The sequence below is a fragment of the Arachis ipaensis genome, chromosome B6 (assembly GCF_059453495.1).
Source record: "Arachis ipaensis isolate K30076 ecotype BB chromosome B6, ASM5945349v1, whole genome shotgun sequence".
NCBI classification, from domain to species: Eukaryota; Viridiplantae; Streptophyta; class Magnoliopsida; order Fabales; family Fabaceae; genus Arachis; species Arachis ipaensis.
In genome coordinates this window covers 116,570,752-116,593,709 of record NC_142441.1, presented here as the reverse complement: position 1 = coordinate 116,593,709, position 22,958 = coordinate 116,570,752, and the positions used below count along the sequence as shown (strand labels likewise).

Here is a 22,958-nt window from a genome sequence, read left to right as displayed (position 1 = left end):
TCAAAATGGAGCATCTTATGTATATTCTATGATGGTCTGTCTGAATTGTCCAAGATGTCATTGGACCACTCTGCTGGTGGATCTCTTGATCTGAAGAAAACACCTGCAGAAGCCCAGGAACTCATTGAAATGGTTGCAAATAACTAGGTCATGTATACTTCTGAAAGAAATCCTGTGAATAATGGGATGACTCAGAAGAAAGGAGTTCTAGAGATTGATACTATGAATGCCATATTAGCTCAGAATAAAATATTGACTCAGCAAGTCAATATGATTTCTCAGTATCTGACTGGAATGCAAGCTGCATCCGGCAGCACTAAAGAAGCTTCCTCTGAAGGAGAAGCTTATGACACTGAGAATCCTGCAATGAAAGAGGTGAATTACATGGGAGAATCCTATGAAAATACTTATAATCCTTCATGGAGAAATCATCCAAATTTCTCATGGAAGGAGCAACAGAAGCCTCAACAAGGCTTCAATAATAATAATGGTGGGAGAAATAGGTTTGGCAATAGCAAGCCTTTTCCATCATCTTCTGAGCAACAGACAGAGAATTCTAAGCAGAGCCTCTCTGACTTAGCAACCATAGTCTCTAATCTATCTAAGACCACTCTCAGTTTCATGACTGAAACAAGGTCCTCTATCAGAAATTTGGAGGCACAAGTGGGTCATCTGAGTAAAAGAGTCACTGAAACTCCTCCTAGTACTCTCCCAAGCAATACAGAAGAGAATCCCAAAAGAGAATGCAAGGCCATAGCTATATCCAAAGTGGCCGAACCTGGAGAGAGTAAAAAGGCAGTGATTTCTAGTAAGGAAGACCTTGCTGGACGTCCACTAACCAATAAGGAGTTCCCTATTGAGGAACTAAAGGAATCTGAGGCTCATATAGAGACCATAGAGATTCCATGGAACTTAATGCTGCAGTTCATGAGTTCTGATGAAGATTCTTCCTCTGATGAGGATGAAGATATTGTTAAAAAGCAAGTTGCTCGGTATCTAGGAGCAATCATGAAGCTGAATGACAAGCTATTTGGTAATGAGACTTGGGATAATAAACCTCCATTGCTCATCAATTAACTGACTGCCTTGGTTCAGCAGGAATTACCTCAAAAGAAACTGGATCCCGAAAAGTTCTTACTACCATGTGCCATAGGCACCATGACCTTTGAGAAGGCTCTGTGTGACCTGGGGTCAGGAATAAACCTCATGCCACTCTCTGTAATGGAGAAGCTAGGGATCTTTGAAGTACAAGCTGCAAGAATCTCACTAGAGATGGCAGATAAATCAATGAAACAAGCTTATAGACTTGTAGAGGATGTCTTAGTGAAGGTTGAAGGCCTTTACATCCCTGCTGACTTCATAATCCTAGACACTGGGAAGGATGAGGATAAATCCATTATCCTTGGAAGACCCTTCCTAACCACAGCAAGAGCTGTGATTGATGTGGACAGAGGAGAGTTAGTCCTTCAATTGAATGAGGCTACCTTGTGTTTAAGGCTCAAGGATCTTCTTCTGTAACCATGGAGAGGAAGCATGAAAATTTTCTCTCAATACAGAGTCAAACAGAGCCCCCACACTCAAACTCTAAGTTTGGTGTTGGGAGGCCACCATTAAGCTCTGAGTCTCTGTGAAACTCTCTAAGAGCTCACTGTCAAGCTATTGACATTAAAGAAGTGCTTATTAGGAGGCAACCCAATCTTATTTATCTATGCTAATTACTTTCTCATTTCATTTTCCATTGTTAGTTTATGTTTTCTTTAGGTTGATGATCATGTCGAGTCATAAAAACAGCTGCAGAATTAAAGCGGAATCAAAAACAACATCAAAAACAGCACACCCTGGAGGACAGGCTTGCAAGCGTTTAAACGCCAGTAAGGATAGCAAAATGGGCATTTAACGCCCATGCAGGCAGCATTCTGGACGTTCAGAAAAACGCCCAGTAAAGAAGGATTCCTGGCGTTTAACGCTAGCCAGGGTATCTGGCTAGGTGTTAAACGCCCAAAGAGGCAATCAAGTGGGCGTTAAACGCCAGGATGACACAAGGGAGGTAATTTTGTTTCCAATTCGATTTTTTTTCAATTTTTCATGTTTTAATTCATAATTTTTTGCATCAAACATATTTTAAACGTTCATCTTTCAATTTATATTTTCAAATATTAATAATCTTTCCAATCCTTTTTAATTCTTTTTTTATTATTTCTTTTCAATTCCTTCCAAAATGTTTTCAAAACTTACATATCTTATTATTTCTTCTATCTTATTTTGCTCGAGGAAGAGCAAAGCTTTTAAGTTTGGTGTGGAAAAGCTCAGCTTTTTGTTTTTCCATAACCATTAATGGCACCTAAGGCCGGAGAAACCTCTAGGAAGAGGAAAGGGAAGGCAGTTGCTTCCAACTCCGAGTCATGGGAGATGGAGAGATTCATCTCAAAAGCCCATAACTAGAAAGAGGATGGAGCAAACAAGAGAACCCACTCATGGACCTCAAAAAGAGCCATGAGGGAAGAGCAACAAACGCAAGGAAGAGATATTGAGGAGCTCAAGAACTCCATAGGATCTTCAAGAGGAACAACTAGCCGCCGTCACTAAGGTGGACCCGTTCTTTAATTTCCTTGTTCTTATTTTTCTGTTTTCGGTTTTTATGCTTTATGTTTTGACTATGTTTGTGTCTTTATTACATGATCATTGGTGTTTAGTGTCTATGTCTTAAAGTTATGAATGTTCTATGAAACCTTCACCTTTCTTAAATGAAAAAATATTTTCTGAAAGAGAAAAAGAAATACATGAATTTCGAATTCTATCTTAAAAATAGTTTAATTATTTTGATGTGGTGGCAATACTTTTTATTTTTTGAATGAATACTTGAACAGTGCATATTTTTTATAGTGAGGTTTATGAATGTTAAAATTGTTGGCTCTTGAAAGAATAATGAAAAAAGAGAAATGTTATTGATAATCTGAAAAATCATAAAATTGATTCTTGAAGCAAGAAAAAGCAGTGAAAAGCAAAAGCTTGCGAAAAAAGAAAAAAAAAAGAAAAAAAAGAAAGAAAAAGAAAAAGCAAGCATAAAAAGCCAGTAACCCTTTAAACTGAAAGGCAAGGGTAAAAAGGATCCAAGGCTTTGAGCATTAATGGATAGGAGGGCCCAAAGGAATAAAATCCTAGCCTAAGCGGCTAAATCAAGCTGTCCCTAACCATGTGCTTGTGGGGTGAAGGTGTCAAGTGAAAAGCTTGAGACTGAGCGGTTAAAGTCGTGGTCCAAAGCAAAAAGAGTGTGCTTAAGAACTCTGGACACCTCTAACTGGGGACTCTAGCAAAGCTGAGTCACAATCTAAAAAGGTTCACCTTATTATGTGTCTGTGGCATTTATGTATCCGGTGGTAATACTGGAAAACAAGATGCTTAGGGTCACGGCCAAGACTCATAAAGTAGCTGTGTTCAAGAATCAACATACTGAACTAAGAGAATCAATAACACTATCTGAATTCTGAGTTCTGATGCACGGAAAACTTTTCTCATAACAAATTTCCTTCGGCAAGTGTACCGAATTTGTCGTCAAGTAAAAACTCACAATAGAGTGAGGTCGAATCCTACAAGGATTGATTGATCAAGCAACTTTAATTAGAGGAATGTTCTAGTTGAGCGAATCAGAATTTTGGGTTGAGAGTTGCAGAAAATTAAATGGAGGGAAAGTAAATAACAGAAAAGTAAATGCTAGAATTAAAGAACTGAAAGTAAATGACTGAAAGTAAATTGCAGAATTGTAAATGGGAATGGGGGAATTGCTCATAAAAGTAAATAACAGAAACTAAAAAGAATGGGTAAGATCAGAAATGGGGAGTTCATTGGGCTCAGGAGATGTTGCATTCTCTGGATCAATTTTATTTTTATCTCTTCCTCAATCAATGCACTCATTGATCTCCTTGGCAATCTTAAGTGATCGAATTACAATTCCTTGTAATTCAATCTCTCAAATCTTAATCAATAGCCAATTCTTTGGTCAATTGCTCATGAGAAGAGATGAAGTATAGTCACTGATTATACCACATGCATTTCCCAAATCAAGTGTTGAGAGGATTATAGTCACATATCAATCCAAACCCAATTTGGTCCAGCATGAGAAAGCATTTCTAGCATGATCTCTTCATTCCTCTTTCAAGGATCAGAAGAGATCCAAGTATGAATAGCTTCTTTTCCAAGATAACTACCCAATTGGATGAAGATCGAAAGCTTTCAAGTAAAATCAAGAGAAAAGATAGAAGAAGAATAATGAAAACTAGTATTGATCCATCAAATTACAACAGAGCTCCCTAACCCAATGAAAGGGGTTTAGTTGTTCATAGCTCTAGAAAATGAAAACAAAGATGGAGAATACATAATGAAAACTAGAAGTGCAGAGTAAGTAAATACAGAGAGTAATTCTATGCCAAGAGGCTCCCTATAATTTCCAACTCTCAAAATAATTCAAAGCTACTCCTATATATACTACTCTTCTGTTCTTCTAGTTGATTCTTCAAGTCTTGGGTATGGTCCTTTGGATCTTGAGTTTGAAGCAGTTCTCTTCTTCATTGGGCTTAGTTTTACTTGCAGAGAAAAAGTGTGAAGTGGGCAGAGACTTTAGCTTAGGACGTTAGTGGTGTTAACGTTTAAGTGGAAATGTGGGTTCGAGAACGTTAGTGACAAGCACCTTTTTCACTAACGTTCCTCACCAAAGTTAAGAGCCACGTTAACTTCATCGTTAGTGGCACAAACGTTGCCACTAACATTTCCACTATGTCCTTCGCACACGTTATTGGGACTCAACTTTCCCAATAACGTTGAGAAGCCTCCCCCTTCCCTACGTTAGAGTCCACGTTAATTTAGTTAACGTGGCTCTTGTAACGTAGGCTTGCCAACCTTCGAGAACGTTAGTGACACTTAACATTGTCACTAACGTTCCAATGTGCCCCGTAGCTCCCACGTTAGAGTCCACGTTAACTAGGTTAACGTGGTTGTGCTAGCCATCTCCAACGTTAGTGACAATGTTGAATGTCACTAACGTTGGCTCATCATCCTTCTCCTCACGTTAACTTCCACGTTAACTAAGTTAACGTAGGAGTTAACGTGGCTCATTGTGGCTTGTGTTGGCTCCTTTCAATGTTAGTGACATTGTTTGGTGTCACTAACGTTGTCGACAACCTTTCTTCTTCACGTTAACTTCCACGTTAACTAGGTTAACGTGGGAGTTAACGTGGCTTCTTGGGGATAGTGTGTGTTCATCCAACGTTAGTGACAATGTTTGGTGTCACTAACGTTGTCGACCACCTAGTTTCTTCACGTTAGCTTCCATGTTAACTAGGTTAACGTGGGAGTTAACGTGGCTTCTTGTGACTTGGCCAACGTTAGTGAGAAAGTTGAATGACACTAACGTTGGCTTCCCCTTTTCTTCTTAACTACGTTAACGTGGCAACTAACGTAGCCACTTATGAGCTTGGTCCAACATTAGTGATAATTTTAAGTGTCACTAACGTTGGCTCCATTTCCTTTCTTCCACGTTAGAGTTCACGTTAACTTAGTTAACGTGACTCTTAACGTGGGCAATGATGGCTTCGAGAGCGTTATTGGCAATTACTTTTCTCATTAACTTTGCAAGTTACTCCCATTCCATGTTAGTGTTAACGTTAGTGCAACTAACGTAGCCACTAATGTGGTTCTTCTTAGCTTCCTTTGTCCTGAAATCAAGCAATAAAATGCATCAAAGTTCTAGTCCAAGTCATGGGAAATACAACATCCAATTTGTCATTAAATTCATGCAAAATCCTCATGAAATCATGTAAAGTGCACAATGTATGCTTGAATCAAGATGTAAGTGAATATCTACCCAAAACTAGCTTATTTCCTAAGGAAATGCATGAAACTACCCTAAAAACAGTAAAGAAAAGGTCAATGAAACTGGCCAAAATGCCCTGGCATCACAACACCAAACTTAAAGCTTGCTTGTCCCTAAGCAAGTACTGGAACAAGAGAATGATGAATGGAATGCCAAGAGAAATGAGTCATTCTTGTGGAAGTCATGTCTTTGGTTTTATGGTGGTTTCATGCCTAGCAACTTAGGTTCATTCCTTCTCTGGCTTTCAGACCTTTATCATGTCCTAGAACACTCACTTTGATTGCATCCCATGAGACTTTTATTAATTGATCCTTTTGTTATTTCAGGGCTTATTTGTGTTCTTAGGCTAAGTGTTCTGTAAGGGGGCAACTCTTTAAAATAAGCTTTCAGGCAACACTCCCGAACCAGTTGGTTCAAGGTGCTAGGTGTTGAAGCACCCCTAAGGACTTACTTGCTCAAGTCTCTCCCCCATACATACACACCACAGGCATATAGTTTATTTATTTTCTTTTCTTGAGACCTTGGTGTCCAGCACCTCTTCGGGTTACTAAATGCTTTGTGGTGAGGGTTACTCTTGATAGTGGACTTTCAGCTGATAATCCCGGGTTAGTTAACCCAAGTTACCAAGTGATAAGGCACCCCTAAGAGCTTATTCATCCAAGTAGATCCCTCACACAGGAGCACCACAGACACATCCCTCAAGGTTAAAACCATTGGTGCCTAGCCTTATTGCTTACTCTTTTTCTTTTATTCTTCAACCTTTATTGTTCTTTCCCTTTTTCTTATTAGGATCTTCTTATTTAGCTAGTCTCATGGGGTGTGTCTCAAGCATAGTATTCCTGACAGATAGTTGTCTTCCCACCTTATGGTTGAACCAACTTAGCTAACTTATGACTATACCATAAACTCATGAACTTACTCCATAGTATGAACTCCTCTCTGGTCTTTAAACACTCATTCTCTTTTTATTTGATTCAAAAGGAACAATCATACAAGTAAGTAAAGAGATGATGTAGTATCATAAAGGCTAGCAAGCAAAGATCTTTTCAACAAAAACTTAAAAGACAGAATTTAAAAAAAAAAATTAAACTAACATGGAAGCAAGTTCTATTTCATACAAGATCTTCCTTATTTAGAGCATAGAGAAAGATGGACCAAAGAAGGAACTCCACCACCTTTTACTCATGTGGTTGCCCATGCTCTCCTCCTTGCTTGTCCTCCTTGTGCCCCTCTTGATTGCTCGTACTCCCACTCCCTTTGCTTTTTCCAATCAGCTTCTTCCAGAAACCACCATCTTCCATCTTCTTCTTGAGTGTTTCCTTCTGCTGTTTCACCTTCCTCTCTTCTTGTTCTACAAAATCTTTTTGGACCTCATCATATGTAGGGATGGCATAGTGTAGATGATGCATATTACTAGACATGTAGTTCAACTTGGCTTGAGTGTTCACGTTGAACTCTTTCCTATGTAGTTGCCATCCTTCATTAAGTACAGTGAACTCATTGAATGCTTTCATCTGAGCTATTTGCCGCTGATTGAGTTCCTGTAAATGCTTATCTTGGCGTTTTTGCCTCTCAGTAACTTGGTGGATGGCTTGAGTAAGCTGGGAGTATTGTTCCTGTTGCTGCTCCATTTGTTGTTTCTGCCACTCTTCTCGTTGGCTCATCCAGTTTAGTATTTGCTCTTGTCTTTCCATATGTCTCATCCCCAAATTTTCAATAGCTCTTAGAAGGTGATTCATATTCAAGTCGGCTGGGTAAGGATGCTCTTCTTGTTGATATTCTTCCTGATGAGACTCCTCTTGGTGAGCTCCTTCTTTTGCTTTTAGTTTCCCTATTTGTGGCCTTCTTTGTTGCTGAGCAGGTGTAGTATATGCCATACGCTGAGTTGTCATTAGCCTCCCAGGGTTCACCCAGTCTGGATTGCTATCCTCAAAGACCACCTTAGCCTTTGTGCACAATCGGAGAATGGTGCTGGGGTACCAAAGTCTGGCACCTGATTCAAGCTTCTCAGCTGAATCTTGAATTCCCTCAGCTATAAGTTCATGCACATTGATTTCTCCACCTTGTACTAGGCAATGTACCATAGTTGCTCGATTAATATTTATCTCTGAATTATTTGCAGCTGAGAGAATGGACCTCCTCACGAGTTCAAACCACCCATTGGCTTCTGGGCTAAGGTCTCCCCTCTTGATGAACCGGAGTCTCCTATCTCCATACCTCTCCCAGTCAGCTGCTATAACACAGATGTCAGTCACGATCTCAGTGAGCTCATCATTGTCTTGGCTTTTACTTATCCTTGCATGATAATTGGGCTCATCAAAATGTGGTGATTTCAGGTGAAGAGTTCTTATTATAGCATTTGGGCTGAAGTCCACCTCCTTTCCTCTTACATAGCTTTTGAAGGTTGGGGTCCTGGTTTTGTCTTTTCTAACCACATTTGCGTAGAACTCTTTGATGAGGTTTGCATTGATCTTCCCTTCTGGATTGGTGAGCATTTGCCACCCTCTTTCTTTAATCTTCTCCCGAATCTGTGGACAGTCGTCTTCATTGATTTGGAAGGTTAACTCGGGCAGTATCTTTTTGAGCTTTATCCGCTCAAATTCTCGTTCATAGAAGGCAGTCTTGAATCTCTTCTCGTCGAAAGGAATGTTCTCTATTGGTTCCTTCCTCTTCTGCCTCTTGGAGCTTGATGATGCCATGAATTCGGGTTACTATGTGAGGGGGTTGGAAGGTAAGGAGAGATGAGGAATTTGGTTGGTTAGGATGAGGTGTGATGAAGAGGTTTTGGACGCCGAAAATGTGGAGTGTGGAAAGTGGGAATTTGAGTGTGAGGGGTAAGTATGCACTAGGACTCACTTATATAGGGAGATTGTGAGTGAATGGAGAGTGTGGATTGATGGAATGGTTGCTTGATGGACGGTTGGGGTTGTGCATGGAGAAAGGACAAGGATCATCATTTAGTGAGGTTTATTGGTTCGGTCTTCAAGAGTCTCCTTTCTTCAATGTTGCATGGCAATATTTTCCAATGCATTCCTTCTTGAGAAAAGTGTGTAGTTTCTCTTCATGAAGTGGCCGAACCTTTCTCCTTTAATTGTCCAATCAATCTCCTTCAATGCTCCTCTCCTTTTCCCTATAAAAATAAAATAAGAAAAATCAATATCATAAAAAAGTTTTTAAACTTTTCGGCTAGAATGATAAAGAAAAAGAATTGGATTGTTTATTCATGAACACCAACTAACTAACTAACTGTGTATCCTTATATGTACATTGGTGGCACCATGGGGTGACACCAAACTTAGTTTGGAGTACTGTGATGAAAAGTTCTGTTCAAAGATCCAAGACTAGCATGCTCTCATTTGCATTCATGCTTTCTTGGCATGCTTTGAACACCAAACTTGTTCTTCACTATATACTGCAATATAAGGACTTCACCAAGTGTTTGTCAAGTTTGGGTTAGAATTCATGAATATTGACTTATTCACTAGTAAAAGCTCATAAAACATGGGTTGCCTCCCATGAAGTGCTTCTTTAGCATCACTAGCTTGACGTTTTTCCTTCATCAGGGAGGTTGATAATGCTTCAAGTCCTCCCCTCTTGCCTTGGACTTATATCCATTGGTTGTATCAATGATCTCCACATGTTCCAAGGAGAGAACTCTGTTGACAGTGAAGACCTTAGGTAACTGAGATGGTACAGTGGGGAGATTAGGGGGGATATCTGGGAAGTAAGCTGAGATCACTTTATCCCCTGGAGAGAAGTCTTCTGTAGGGATCTTCTTGTTCCTCCACCCCCTTGGTACATTCTTCTTTGTCCCTTTTGATGTTGCCTTGCTCTTTGTGGCTTCTTCTTCTAAGGGAATTTTGTTCTTGTCTTCACATGTCTCTGGTGGTTTAGGTTCCTCCAGCTTTTCCTTGAGCTGTGACAACTGCTTATTTCCTTGTTCATCAACCAAGGGCTTTCCCAGGTGGGCTGGTTGTGCTTCAGTTCTTGCTTCCTCTTTCAGCATCTCATTATAATTTTTGCTTGGTTCTTTGTTCTCTTGGTCTGCTTCTTGTGAGAGTTTGAACACATTAAAGCTGAGTCGTTTATCATGGATCCTCAATATTAGCTCCCCTTGCTCCACATTTATGAGTGCTCTGGCTGTAGCTAGAAATGGTCTTCCCAATATGATTGGGTGAGTGTGACTTTCTTCCATGTCCAGGATGACAAAGTCTGTTGGGAGAAAGTATTTCCCAACCTTTAACAACACATTTTCTACCACCCCTATTGCTTGTTTTTGAGTTTTGTCAGCCAGCCTAATGACTACATCTGTGGCCATTATCTCATTGATCTGCAGCTTCTTTACCAGGGATAAGGGCATTAAGTTGATGCTTGCTCCCAAATCGCAGAGTGCTCTATCAAACATTGTTTCTCCTATGGCACAGGGGACATGAAAAATCCCTGGATCTTTTCTTTTTGTAGGCAACTGCAGTTGAATGAGGGCACTGCACTCCTTGTTCATCACTATAGTTTGGCCTCCCTTGAGTGAGCTTTTCCTGGGAAGCAGCTTCTTCATATACTTGATGTATACAGGCATTTGTTGGATAGTCTTGATGAACGGTATGTTCACATGCAGAGATGCAAACAAGTCAAGAAATCTTGAGTATATTCTCTTCTCCACAGTACCATTGAGCAGTTGGGGAAAAGGTGCATAGAGTCTCAGCAGCTCTTGTTTTGAGATTTCTGGTTCTTGGTAATCTTTTTCCCCCTTCTCTACTGGGGTATCTTCAGGTTGTTCTGACAGCTTGCTTGGCTTGTCCTCAGTCTCCTTATCACTTATAGTGAGCATCTTGCAATCTTCCCATCTTACTTTCTTTGTTTCCCCTCTCGGATTCTTCTCTGTTTCACTTGGAAATCCATCTGTGGATTTGGGAATTTGCTCAGAGAGATACCCCACTTGAGATTCCAATCTCTTGATTGTGTCTCCCTGGTTCTTGAAATTGGCTCACACTTCCTCCTTGAACACCTTGTTATCTTGAATTTCCTTGCCTATGCCTTTAAGTAGATTCTCAATCCTTGAGAGTCTGTCATCAAATGATTGTAAATCGGGATTAGAGGTGGAAGGATGAGGTGAGTTATTTTGGTTTTGATATGGATGTGAAGAGGTGTTGTTATGGGGGTGTTGATATGGTCTAGATGTGAAGTGTTGGTGGGCTGCATTGTTGGGATTTCGGCGTCTTTGATCAAGGCTTTGGTCTTGTTGATTTTCCCACCCAAAGTTTGGGTGATTCCTCTATCCAGGGTTGTAGGTCTTGGAGTATGGATCATGGTTTTGCCTAGGTGAATTCCCAATGTAGTTGGCTTGCTCCTGATTACCCTCTGCTTCTTCGTTCACTCCTTCTTAAGTGGTGGATGAAGTGGTGATTGCTGCCACTTGGTTCCTCTCCATCTTCTTGGTTAGGTCAGCCAGCTGCTGGGTAATGAGCTTGTTTTGAGCCAGCAGAGCATCTACATTGTTTAGCTCCATCACTCCTCTGGTGTTCCCTCTTTCGGAAGCATAGAAGTAGTCATTCTCTGCTACAGTTTCAATGACATCTATGGCTTCCTCAATGGTCTTCTTCTTGTTCAAAGATCCTCCGGATGAATGGTCTACCGCCTTCTTTGACTCATAAGATAGCCCTTCATAGAAAATGTGCAGCTGCACCCATTCGTTGAACATGTCAGGTGGGCACCTCCTTGTTAGGTCTTTAAACCTCTCCCATGCTTCATACAGAGTCTCACCATCTTGTTGCCTGAAAGTTTGGACCTCAGCTCTCAGCCTATTGATTCGTTGAGGGGGGTAAAATCTTGTTAAGAATTTGTTCATCACATCTTCCCAGGTTGTCAAGCTCTCTTTCGGGAAAGACTCCAGCCACTTGGCTGCCTTATCCTTGAGTGAGAATGGAAATAAGAGCAGTCTATAGGCGTCCAGATGAACACCATTAGACTTCACTGTGTCACATATTCTCAAGAAGGTGGTTAGATGTTGATTGGGGTCTTCTTGGACACTTCCTCCGAACGAACAGTTGTTCTGAACAAGGGTGATGAGTTGTGGCTTCAATTCAAAATTGTTGGCATGGATGGTTGGCTTTTGAATGCTACTTACACAGTTTCCTGGGTTTGGATTGATGTAAGAGCCTAAAACTCTTCTATCCTCCCCAGCATGATTAGCTCGACCTCTTCCGCCATGGTTGTGAGCTTCTTCTTCACAATGGTTTTCCATGTTTGGTTCAAAGTATTCCTCAAAGTATTCCTCCTCTTCCTCAGCACCAACTACACGTTTTTCTCTTGCCTTCCTTCTTAGTCTAAGAAAGGTTCTCTCAGGTTTAGAATCAAAGGAAGTTGAAGCCCCGCTTCTTCTCCCTGTCATACAACCAACAAGTACAAGCAAAGAGAATAGGTGCAGAAAGTATATCTGTTAGAATTACTGTTAGTGTGAGTGATGCAATATATCAAACAGTTAGTGGGTTAGTGAAATGAATGGTAAATAACAAGAAAAAAGTAGGGGGAAGGGAAGTAATTAACTAAAACAGAAAGTAAATGACTCAAACAGAAAATTAAATCAAACAAAAATAAAATGCTCAATCTAGTTATCCTCAAATTTAATCATTGTTGATGCACAATCAATCCCCGGTAACGGCGCCATAAACTTGATGCACGAAAAACTTGTCTCATAACAAATTTCCTTCGGCAAGTGTACGGAATTTGTCGTCAAGTAAAAACTCACAATAGAGTGAGGTCGAATCCCACAAGGATTGATTGATCAAGCAACTTTAATTAGAGGAATGTTCTAGTTGAGCGAATCAGAATTTTGGGTTGAGAGTTGCAGAAAATTAAATAGAAGAAAAGTAAATAACAGAAAAGTAAATGCTAGAATTAAAGAACTGAAAGTAAATGACTGAAAGTAAATTGCAGAATTGTAAATGAGAATGGGGAAATTGCTCATAAAAGTAAATAACAGAAACTAAAGAGAATGGGTAAGATCAGAAATGGGGAGTTCATTGGGCTCAGGAGATGTTGTATTCTCCGGATCAATTTCATTTTCATCTCTTCCTCAATCAATGCACTCATTGATCTCCTTGGCAATCTTAAGTGATCGAATTACAATTCCTTGTAATTCAATCTCTCAAATCTTGATCAATAGCCAATTCCTTGGTCAATTGCTCATGAGAAGAGATGAAGTATGGTCACTGATTATACCACATGCATTTCCCAAATCAAGTGTTGAGAGGATTATAGTCACTTATCCATCCAAACCCAATTTGGTCCAGCATGAGAAAGCATTTCTAGTATGATCTCTTCATTCCTCTTTCAAGGTTCAGAAGAGATCCAAGTATGAATAGCTTCTTTTCCAAGATAACTACCCAATTGGATGAAGATCGAAAGCTTTCAAGTAAAATCAAGAGAAAAGATAGAAGAAGAATAATGAAAACTAGTATTGATCCATCAAATTACAACAGAGCTCCCTAACCCAATGAAAGGGGTTTAGTTGTTCATAGCTCTAGAAAATGAAAACAAAGATGGAGAATATATAATGAAAACTAGAAGTGCAGAGTAAGTAAATACAGAGAGTAATTCTATGCCAAGAGGCTCCCTATAATTTCCAACTCTCAAAATAATTCAAAGCTACTCTTATATATACTACTCTTCTATTCTTCTAGTTGATTCTTCAAGTCTTGGGTATGGGCCTTTGGATCTTGAGTTTGAAGCAGTTCTCTTCTTCATTGGGCTTAGTTTTACTTGCAGAGAGAAAGTGTGAAGTGGGCAGAGACTTTAGCTCAGGACGTTAGTGGTGTTAACGTTTAAGTGGAAATGTGGGTTCGAGAACGTTAGTGACAAGCACCTTTTTCACTAACGTTCCTCACCAAAGTTAAGAGCCACGTTAACTTCATCGTTAGTGGCACAAACGTTGCCACTAACGTTTCCACTATGTCCTTCGCACACGTTATTGGGACTCAACTTTCCCAATAACGTTGAGAAGCCTCCCCCTTTCCTACGTTAGAGTCCACGTTAATTTAGTTAACGTGGCTCTTGTAACGTAGGCTTGCCAACCTTCGAGAACGTTAGTGACACTTAACATTGTCACTAACGTTCCAATGTGCCCCTTAGCTCCCACGTTAGAGTCCACGTTAACTAGGTTAACGTGGCTTCTAACGTGGCTGTGCTAGCCATCTCCAACGTTAGTGACAATGTTGAATATCACTAACGTTGGCTCATCATCCTTCTCCTTACGTTAACTTCCACGTTAACTAAGTTAACGTGGGAGTTAACGTGGCTCATTGTGGCTTGTGTTGGCTCCTTTCAACGTTAGTGACAATGTTTGGTGTCACTAACGTTGTCGACAACCTTTCTTCTTCACGTTAACTTCCACGTTAACTAGGTTAACGTGGGAGTTAACGTGGCTTCTTGGGGATAGTGTGTGTTCATCCAACGTTAGTGACAATGTTTGGTGTCACTAACGTTGTCGACCACCTAGTTTCTTCACGTTAGCTTCCATGTTAAGTAGGTTAACGTGGCTTCTTGTGACTTCGCCAACGTTAGTGAGAAAGTTGAATGATACTAATGTTGGCTTCTCCTTTTCTTCTTAACGTTAGAGGCCACGTTAACTACGTTAACGTGGTAACTAACGTGGCCACTTATGAGCTTGGTCCAACGTTAGTGATAATGTTAAGTGTCACTAACGTTGGCTCCATTTCCTTTCTTCCACGTTAGAGTTCACGTTAACTAAGTTAACGTGAACTCTAACGTGGGCAATGATGGCTTCGAGAGCATTATTGGCAATTACTTTTCTCATTAACTTTGCAAGTTACTCCCATTCCACGTTAGTGTTAACGTTAGTGCAACTAACGTAGCCACTAATGTGGTTCTTCTTAGCTTTCTTTGTCCTGAAATCAAGTAATAAAGTGCATCAAAGTTCTAGTCCAAGTCATGGGAAATGCAACATTCATTTTGTCATTAAATTCATGCAAAATCCTCATGAAATCATACAAAGTGCACAATGTATGCTTGAATCAAGATGTAAGTGAATATCTACCCAAAACTAGCTTATTTCCTAAGGAAATGCATGAAACTACCCTAAAAACAGTAAAGAAAAGGTCAGCGAAACTGGCCAAAATGCCCTGGCATCAAGTTCCTATGGATGCCAATCATTCTGAACTTCAAAGGATAAAATGAGATGCTAAAACTGTTCAGAAGCAAAAAGCTACTAGTCCCGCTCATCCCATTGTAACTAATCTTCATTGATATTTTTGAAATTTATTGTATTTTCTCTTCTTTTTATCCTATTTTATTTTTAGTTGCTTGGGGACAAGCAACAATTTAAGTTTGGTGTTGTGATTAGCGGATAATTTATACCCTTTTTGGCATTGTTTTTACATAGTTTTTAACATGTTTTAGTTACTTTTTATTATATTTTTAGTAGTTTTTATGGAAAAATCATATTTTTGGCCTTTACTATGAGTTTGTGTGTTTTTCTGTAATTTTAGGTATTTTCTGGCTGAAATTGAGGGACCTAAGCAAAAGTTTGATTCAGAGGCTGAGAAAGGACTGCAGATGCTGTTGGATTCTGACCGTCCTACACTCGAAGTGAATTTTCTGGAGCTAAAAAATCCCAATTGGCACGCTCTCAATTGCGTTGGAAAGTAGACATCTTGGGCTTTCCAGCAATGTATAATAGTCTATACTTTGCCTGAGATTTGATGGCCCAAACTGGCGTTCAAACACTAGCCATAGACCTTTTTCTAGTGTAAAACGCCAGAACTGGAGTTAAACACCCAAACTGGCATCCAAGCTGGCGTTTAACTTTAGAAAAGGCCTATGCACGTGTAAAGCTCAATGCTCAGCCCAAGCACACACCAAGTGGGCCCCGGAAGTGGATTTCTGCACTACCTGCACTTAGTTACTTATTTTCTGTAATCCTTAGTAACTAGTTTTAGTATAAATAGCACTTTTACTATTGTATTCGCAGCTTGAAACCTTTTATCTATCTTTCACTTTTATGTTACATTTGGGAGGCTGGCCACACGGCCATGCCTAGACCTTTTTCTCTTATGTATTTTCTACGGTGGAGTTTCTACACCTCATAATTTAAGGTGCGGAGCTCTGCTGTTCTTCATGAATTAATACAAGTACTATTGTTTTTCTTTCAATTCATGCTTACTTCTTCTCCAAGATATACTCTCGTACTTAATTCAGTTAAGTCAGAATAAAAGGGTGACCCGTGACAATCATCCACTATCTTCGTTACTCGCTTAGCCAAGATCCGCGTGCTTGACAATCACAAGCGGTCTACATGATGTTCAACGTAGTCATTAGACGACAGCCGGAGTATAATCTCTTGGGTCTCTAATCCAAGGACCGAGTCTGTGAGATTAGAACCTTCGTGGTATAGGCTAGAACTAATTGGCAGCATTCCTGAGATCCGAAAAGTCTAAACCTTATCTGTGGTATTCCGAGTAGGATCTGGGAAGGGATGACTGTGACGAGCTTCAAACTCGCAAATGTTGGGCGCAGTGACAGTGTGCAAAAGGATAGAGAGATCCTATTCCGACACAAGTGAGAACCGACAGATGATTAGCCGTGCGGTAGCTGTACCTGGTATTTTTCATCCGAGACAAGAAATCTGACAGTTGATTAGTCGTACAGAAACCGTACTTTGACCATTTTCACTGAGAAGATCATACAGCTTGCCATGGAAGGGAGCACGCATGATTGGATGAAGACAATAGGAAAGCAGAGGTTCAGAAGCAACAAAGCATCTCTAAACGCTTATCTGAAATTCCCACCAATGAATTACATAAGTATCTTATTTTATTTTATGTTTTATTTATCTTTTAATTATCAAAACCTCATAACCATTTGAATCCGCCTGACTAAGATTTACAGGATGACCATAGCTTGCTTCAAGCCGACAATCTCTGTGGGATCGACCCTTACTCGCGTAAGGTTTTATTACTTGGACGACCCAGTGCACTTGATGGTTTTATTCCGTGCACCAATCTCCTACTTTAGTTCTTTTTTATTCTTGAACGTAGCTTCTTTAGAGTCTTGGTCGTGGCCCTAAGCACTTTGTTTTCCAGTATTACCACCGGAAACATAAATGCCACAGACACTTAACTGGGTGAACCCTTTAGGATTGTGATTCAGCTTTCCTAGAATCCCCAGATAGAGGTGTCCAGAGTTCTTAAGCACACTCTTTTTGCTTTGGATCACGACTTTAACTTCTCAGTCTCAAACTTTTTACTTGACACCTTCACACCTTCACACCACAAGCATATAGTTAGGGACACTGTTCATTTGAAGTGCTTAGACTAAGGTTTTATTCCTTTTAAGCCCTCCTAACTATTGATGCTCAAAGCCTTTGATCCTTTTACCCTTGCCTTTTGGTTTAAAGGGTTATTGGCTTTTTTTCTTGCCTTTTGGTTTAAAGAGCTTATTGGCTTTTTCTGCTTTTTATTTTTTTTCATTTATTTATTTATTTTTTTCGCAAGCATATATTTTTTTTCTTTTATTGCTTTTTTTTTGCTGATTTTTCTTACTTCAAGAATCAAATTTTGGATTTTTCATATTACCAATAATACTTCTCCTTTTTCATCATTCTTTTAAGAGCCAACATTCTTAATTCTAATTTCAAATATTTACCATTCATTCATACATTCAGAAAACAAAAACAAAATTCCACCGCATCAAGATAATTGAACTATTCTTAAGATAAACTCGAAATTCATGCAACTTAATTTTCTTTTTGAAATAATTTTTTTTTAAGTAGGGTGAGAGATATATGGAATATTTTATAACTTTAAGACATAGATAGAAATGATCATGCAATAAGAACATGAGAGCAGACAATAAAACATAATAGAAAATAGAAAAATAATATAAAAGCAAAGGGTGATGGAACAGGACCACCTTAATGACGGCGACTACCACTTCCTCTAGAGAATCCAATAGAGTGCTTGATGTCTTTAATGTCACGCCCTTGTCTCTGTTGTTCTTCCCTCATAGCTCTTTGATCTTTTCTCATTTCATTGAGGATGGTGGAATGCTCTTGATGCTCCATCCTCAGTTGATTCATGTTAGAGCTTAATTCTCCCATAGAAGTATGCCATTGATCCCAATAGCTTTAAGGAGGAAAATACATCCCTTGAGGCATCTCAGGGATCTCATGTTGAGGCGGCTCCACATGCTCATGTTGTGGTTCATGTGCCGGCTCTCTAGTATGCTCCATCCTTCTTTTAGTGATGGGCTTGTCCTCCTCAATTGGAATGTCTCCTTCTATGACAATCCCAGCTGAATTGCATAGGTGATAGATAAGATGAGGGAAAGCTAACCTTGCTTGGGTGGAGGGCTTGTCCGCCACTTTGTACAACTCTTAAGGTATTACCTCATGTACTTCCACCTCCTCTCCGAGCATGATGCAATGGATCATGATGGCTCGGTCTATGGTCACTTCGGACCGATTGCTAGTGGGGATGATAGAGCGTTGGATGAATTCCAACTATCCTCTAGCTATGGGCTTGAGGTCAGGCCTTCTTAGTTGGACAGGCTTGCCTTGGGAATCCCTTTTCCATTATACTCCTTCCACACAGATGTCTGAGAGCACTTGATCCAGCCTCTGATCATGGTTAACTCTTCTAGTGTAAGGATGTGGGTCTCCTTGCATCAAAGGCAAGTTGAATGCCAACCTCACACTTTTCGGACTGAAGTTCAAGATTCTCCCTCGGACCATGGTGCTCCAATTCTTAGGATGAGGGTTCACACTAATGTCATAGTTTTTCGTGACTCATGCATTAGCATAGAACTCTTCCACCATTAAGATCCCAACCTCTTGGATGGAATTAGTTAGGACTTCCCATCCTCTTCTCCGGATTTTATGTCGGATCTCCGGATACTCATTCTTCTTGAGCTTAAAAGGGATCTCAGGAATCACCTTCTTCTTTGCCACTACTTCATAGAAGTGGTCTTGGTGGGCTTTGGTGATGAATCTCTCCATCTTCCAAGATTCAGAGGTGGCGGCTATGACATTTCCTTTCCTCTCTCTAGAGGGTTCTCCGGCCTTGAGTGCCATAAGTGGGAATGAAAAGCAAAAAGCAAGGCTTTTCCAACACCAAACTTAAAACTTTGCTCATCCTCGAGCAAAAATAAACAAAAGAGAAGAATGGAGTAAAAGAAGAAGAAAATACATGGAGATGGAGGGAGAAGAGCGATTCGGCCAAGGGGGCTTTAAGGTGTATGAAGTGTGTGTATGAAGGGTTAGTAAGAGGGGGTATTTATAGGAGTGGGCTAGGTTAGGGTTCGGTCATGGGTGGGGTAAATGGGAGGAAAATTTGATTTTGAAGTGGGTGGGGGTTGGTGGGAGTTATGATTATTTTGGGGAAGTTATATGGATGTGATTAGTTGAGGGTTTATAGGATAGAGTGTGTGGGGAAGTGTGAAAAGAAGAGAGAATAAGATTGGATATGTGAAGATGTTGTGGGAGCCACTGGTCCTGAGAGGCTAAGGAATTTAAATTCCCTGCTTTCCTTATGGGCGTTGAACGCCCAGCTCATGAACGCCAGCTTCCTGCTCCACTCAGGGCGTTGAACGCCCAGGAGGGACCTCCTTCCTGGCGTTCAATGCCAGGTCTTCTGCCTCTATTGGGCGTTGAACGCCCAGCCACTGCTCCAGGGCTGGCGTTCAACGCCAGTAATGTTACCCCTTGTGGACGTTGAACGCCCACTCTGCCTTCTTGTCCAGCGTTCAGCGCCAGCAAGACATGTACTCCAGGGTATTCTGTTTTCATTTCTGAACGTTTCTGTCTCTGTTCCAACTAATGCACATGATCATGAACCTAAAGGAAATAATTAAGAAAAACAAATTCAAAGAAAAGCATAAATAATAACTATCATTATGTTGCCTCCTAACAAGCGCTCCTTTAACGTCACTAGCTTGATGGTTAGCTCCTTACAAAGATTGATATCGGCTCAGAATTTTGCCCTTTATAGTGAAATTTCTTCCTGTCTTCTCATGGATGAGCTCCACGTGCTCTAGAGACAAGACACGACTCACTGTATGTGGTATGACTGGTTTCTTGGTGAAGACAACTCCCATGCCAGGTGAGAGGCCTTCTGTGGGGATCTTTTTATCCTTCCAGCCTTTAAGTACTTTCTTCTTAGTACCTTTGTTCTTAGTGCTTGTTGATGGCTGCCCTACACCAAACTTAGAATTAGTGTCTGGGGACTTAGTAAAGGTCTGCACTGAAAGAAATGGTTGGAACATTAAGTGTTCCACAGTTATCTTTCTTTTCTTAGAGGGAGAGTTGGGGTGAGGCATCTTGAACAAGATGTGATCCTCCCCTAGTTGTAAAATCAGTTCTCCCTTAGCTACATCAATGATAGCATTGGCAGTGGCTAGGAAAGGTCATCCAAGGATGATGGATTCATCTTCATCTTCCCCAGTATCTAGGATTATGAAGTTTAAAGGGATGTAAAGGTCTTTAACCTTTACCAAGACATCCTCTACAAGGCTGTATACTTTCTTCATTGACTTATCTACCATCTCTAATAAGATATTTGCAGCTTGTACCTCAAAGATTCCCAACTTCTCCATTACAGAGAGTGGCATGAGGTTTATACTTGACCCTAAGTCACATAGAGCCTTTTCAAAGGTCATGGTGCCAATGGTGCAAGGAATTAGGAAGCGTCCGGGATCCAGAAGCTTTTGAGGCAGCTTCTGCTGAACCAAAGCATTGAGTTCTTTGGTAAGCACTAGAGGTTCTTCCTCCAATGTCCTTACTCCAAATAACTTGACGTTTAGCTTCATGAGAGCTCCTAGATACTGAGCAACTTGATCTTTCCTAGTTTTCTCATCCTCATCAGAGGATGAGTATTCATCAGAACTCATGAATTGCAAGAGTGCTTGCAAGGGGACCTCTATGGTCTCTACATGAGCCTTGGCTCCCTTTAATTTTTGAATAGGGACTTCATCAGTGGGTGTTGAATACTCAGTAGGAACACCTTTACTGGTGTTCAACTCCACCTCTTGTGGCTTTTTAGGCATTGAACGCCCAGTGGGGATATCTTCACTAGCATTCAATGCCAGCTTCTCTACCATTTTGGGCGTTGAATGCCCAGAAGGGACCTCCTTCCTGGTGTTCAACACCAACTTTGATGCCATTGTGGGCATTGAACTCCCAGTGATATCCTCTTCACTGGTGTTCAATGCCAAGCTCGTAGCCAGTATGGGCGTTGAATGCCTAGTAAGCTATTCCTTACTGGCGTTTAACGACATCTCAGTCTCTCCAGATTCGGCCTCAGCCTCTGTGCTGATGGCCTTGCACTCTTCTCTTGGGTTCACTTCAGGGTTACTCAGAAGAGTGTCAGGAGGAGTCTCAGGGATTCTGATGAGTCCATATTTGATGATATACTTTGCTTTGATTTGAGTGAATTTCATCATATAAACCCACATTTATTCATCCAAATAGCATGCTTTTGTGTTCTCTCCCTTAATTGAGCTTAATTGTGAAAACATGCTATTTTGTGCTTATTTTGATCACTTTTATCTCACTTTTATGCCATTCGATACCATGACATGTTTGTTGAGTGATTTTAGGTCCTAAAGGCAAGTTTGGCAAGGCAAAAGTGGAAGGAAGCATGTACAAAGGGAGAAAGCATGAAGAAAATAAAGGACAAGCACACATTGGAGTGTGTGTGCGCACAACCACCTGTGCGTACGCACAAAAGCCACAAAACCATGTGTGCGTATGCATGACAACCTGTGCATACGCACAAGAAGAAAATCAGAATGTGTGCAGACACACGCACCTGTGTGTCCTCACACGTACCAGCGCATGACTCATTTATTACAAATCGCTGGGGGCGATTTTTGGGCCTCTAGGGCCCAATTTTGGGACTTTCTGAAGCTAATTGAGTGCTATATGAAGGAAGGCCTCAATCCATGTGAGGGGGGAGAAATTAGGGTTAGATTAGCATTATGTAGATTGTTTTCTAGAGAGAGAAGCTCCCCCCCCCCTCTCTCTAGATTTAGGGTTTGTGGTGCACGAAATTGTGATTCACACTTTTCACAATTCCGCACAACTAACCAGCAAGTGCACTGGGTCATCCAAGTAATACCTTACGTGAGTAAGGATCGATCCCACGGAGATTGTTAGCTTGAAGCAATCTATGGTTATCTTGTAAATCTTAGTCAGGAGATTAATAATAAAAATTACTTTTGTTTATGAAAACTAAATAACATGAAATAAAGGTTACTTGTTATGTAGTAATGGAGAACAGATTGAGGTTTTGGAGATGCTCTGTCTTCTGAATCTCTGCTTTCCTACTGTCTTCTTCTTCACGCACGCAGGTCTCCTTCCATGGCAAGCTGTATAAAGGTGGATTACCGTTGTCAATGGCTACCATCCATTCTCTCAGTGAAAATGGTCCAAATGCGCTGTCACCGCACGGCTAATCATCTGTCGGTTCTCACTCATGTTGGAATAGAATCCATTGATCCTTTTGCATCTGTCACTATGCCCAACACTCGCGAGTTTGAAGCTAGTCACAGTCATCCCTTCCCAGATCCTACTCGGAATACCACAGACAAGGTTTAGACTTTCCGGATCTCAGGAATGGCCACCAATAATTCTAGCCTATACCACGAAGACTCTGATCATGAACCAGGAGGCTAAGAGATACACACTCAAGCTAGTGCAGATAGAACGGAGGTGGTTGTCAGGCACGCGTTCCTAGGTGAGAATGATGATGAGTGTCATGGATCATCACATTCATCAGGGTGAAGTGCGAGTGAATATCTTAGAATAGAAACAAGCGTGATTGAATGAAAACAGTAGTAATTGCATTAATTCATCGAAACACAGCAGAGCTCCTCACCTCCAACCATGGGGTTTAGAGACTCATGCCGTCAGAAATACAATATGAAACGTGTAAAATGTCATGAGGTACATAGTAAGTCTCTCAAAGTTATTTTTATACTAAACTAGTAGCTAGGGTTACAGAAAATAAGTAACTAAGTGCAGATAGTGCAGAAATCCACTTCCGGGGCCCACTTGGTGTGTGCTTGGGCTGAGCATTGAGCT

General features: G+C 40.6%; 1 non-coding gene across 1 annotated transcript; it reads left to right on the top strand.

Moving 5' to 3' along the window:
* The first annotated feature begins 11,562 nt into the window (after nucleotides 1-11,562).
* Nucleotides 11,563-11,666, top strand: LOC148562423 (small nucleolar RNA R71). The gene has a single exon (XR_015886832.1). It is a non-coding gene; the product is annotated as a small nucleolar RNA R71 (small nucleolar RNA).
* Nucleotides 11,667-22,958: the final 11,292 nt, after the last annotated feature.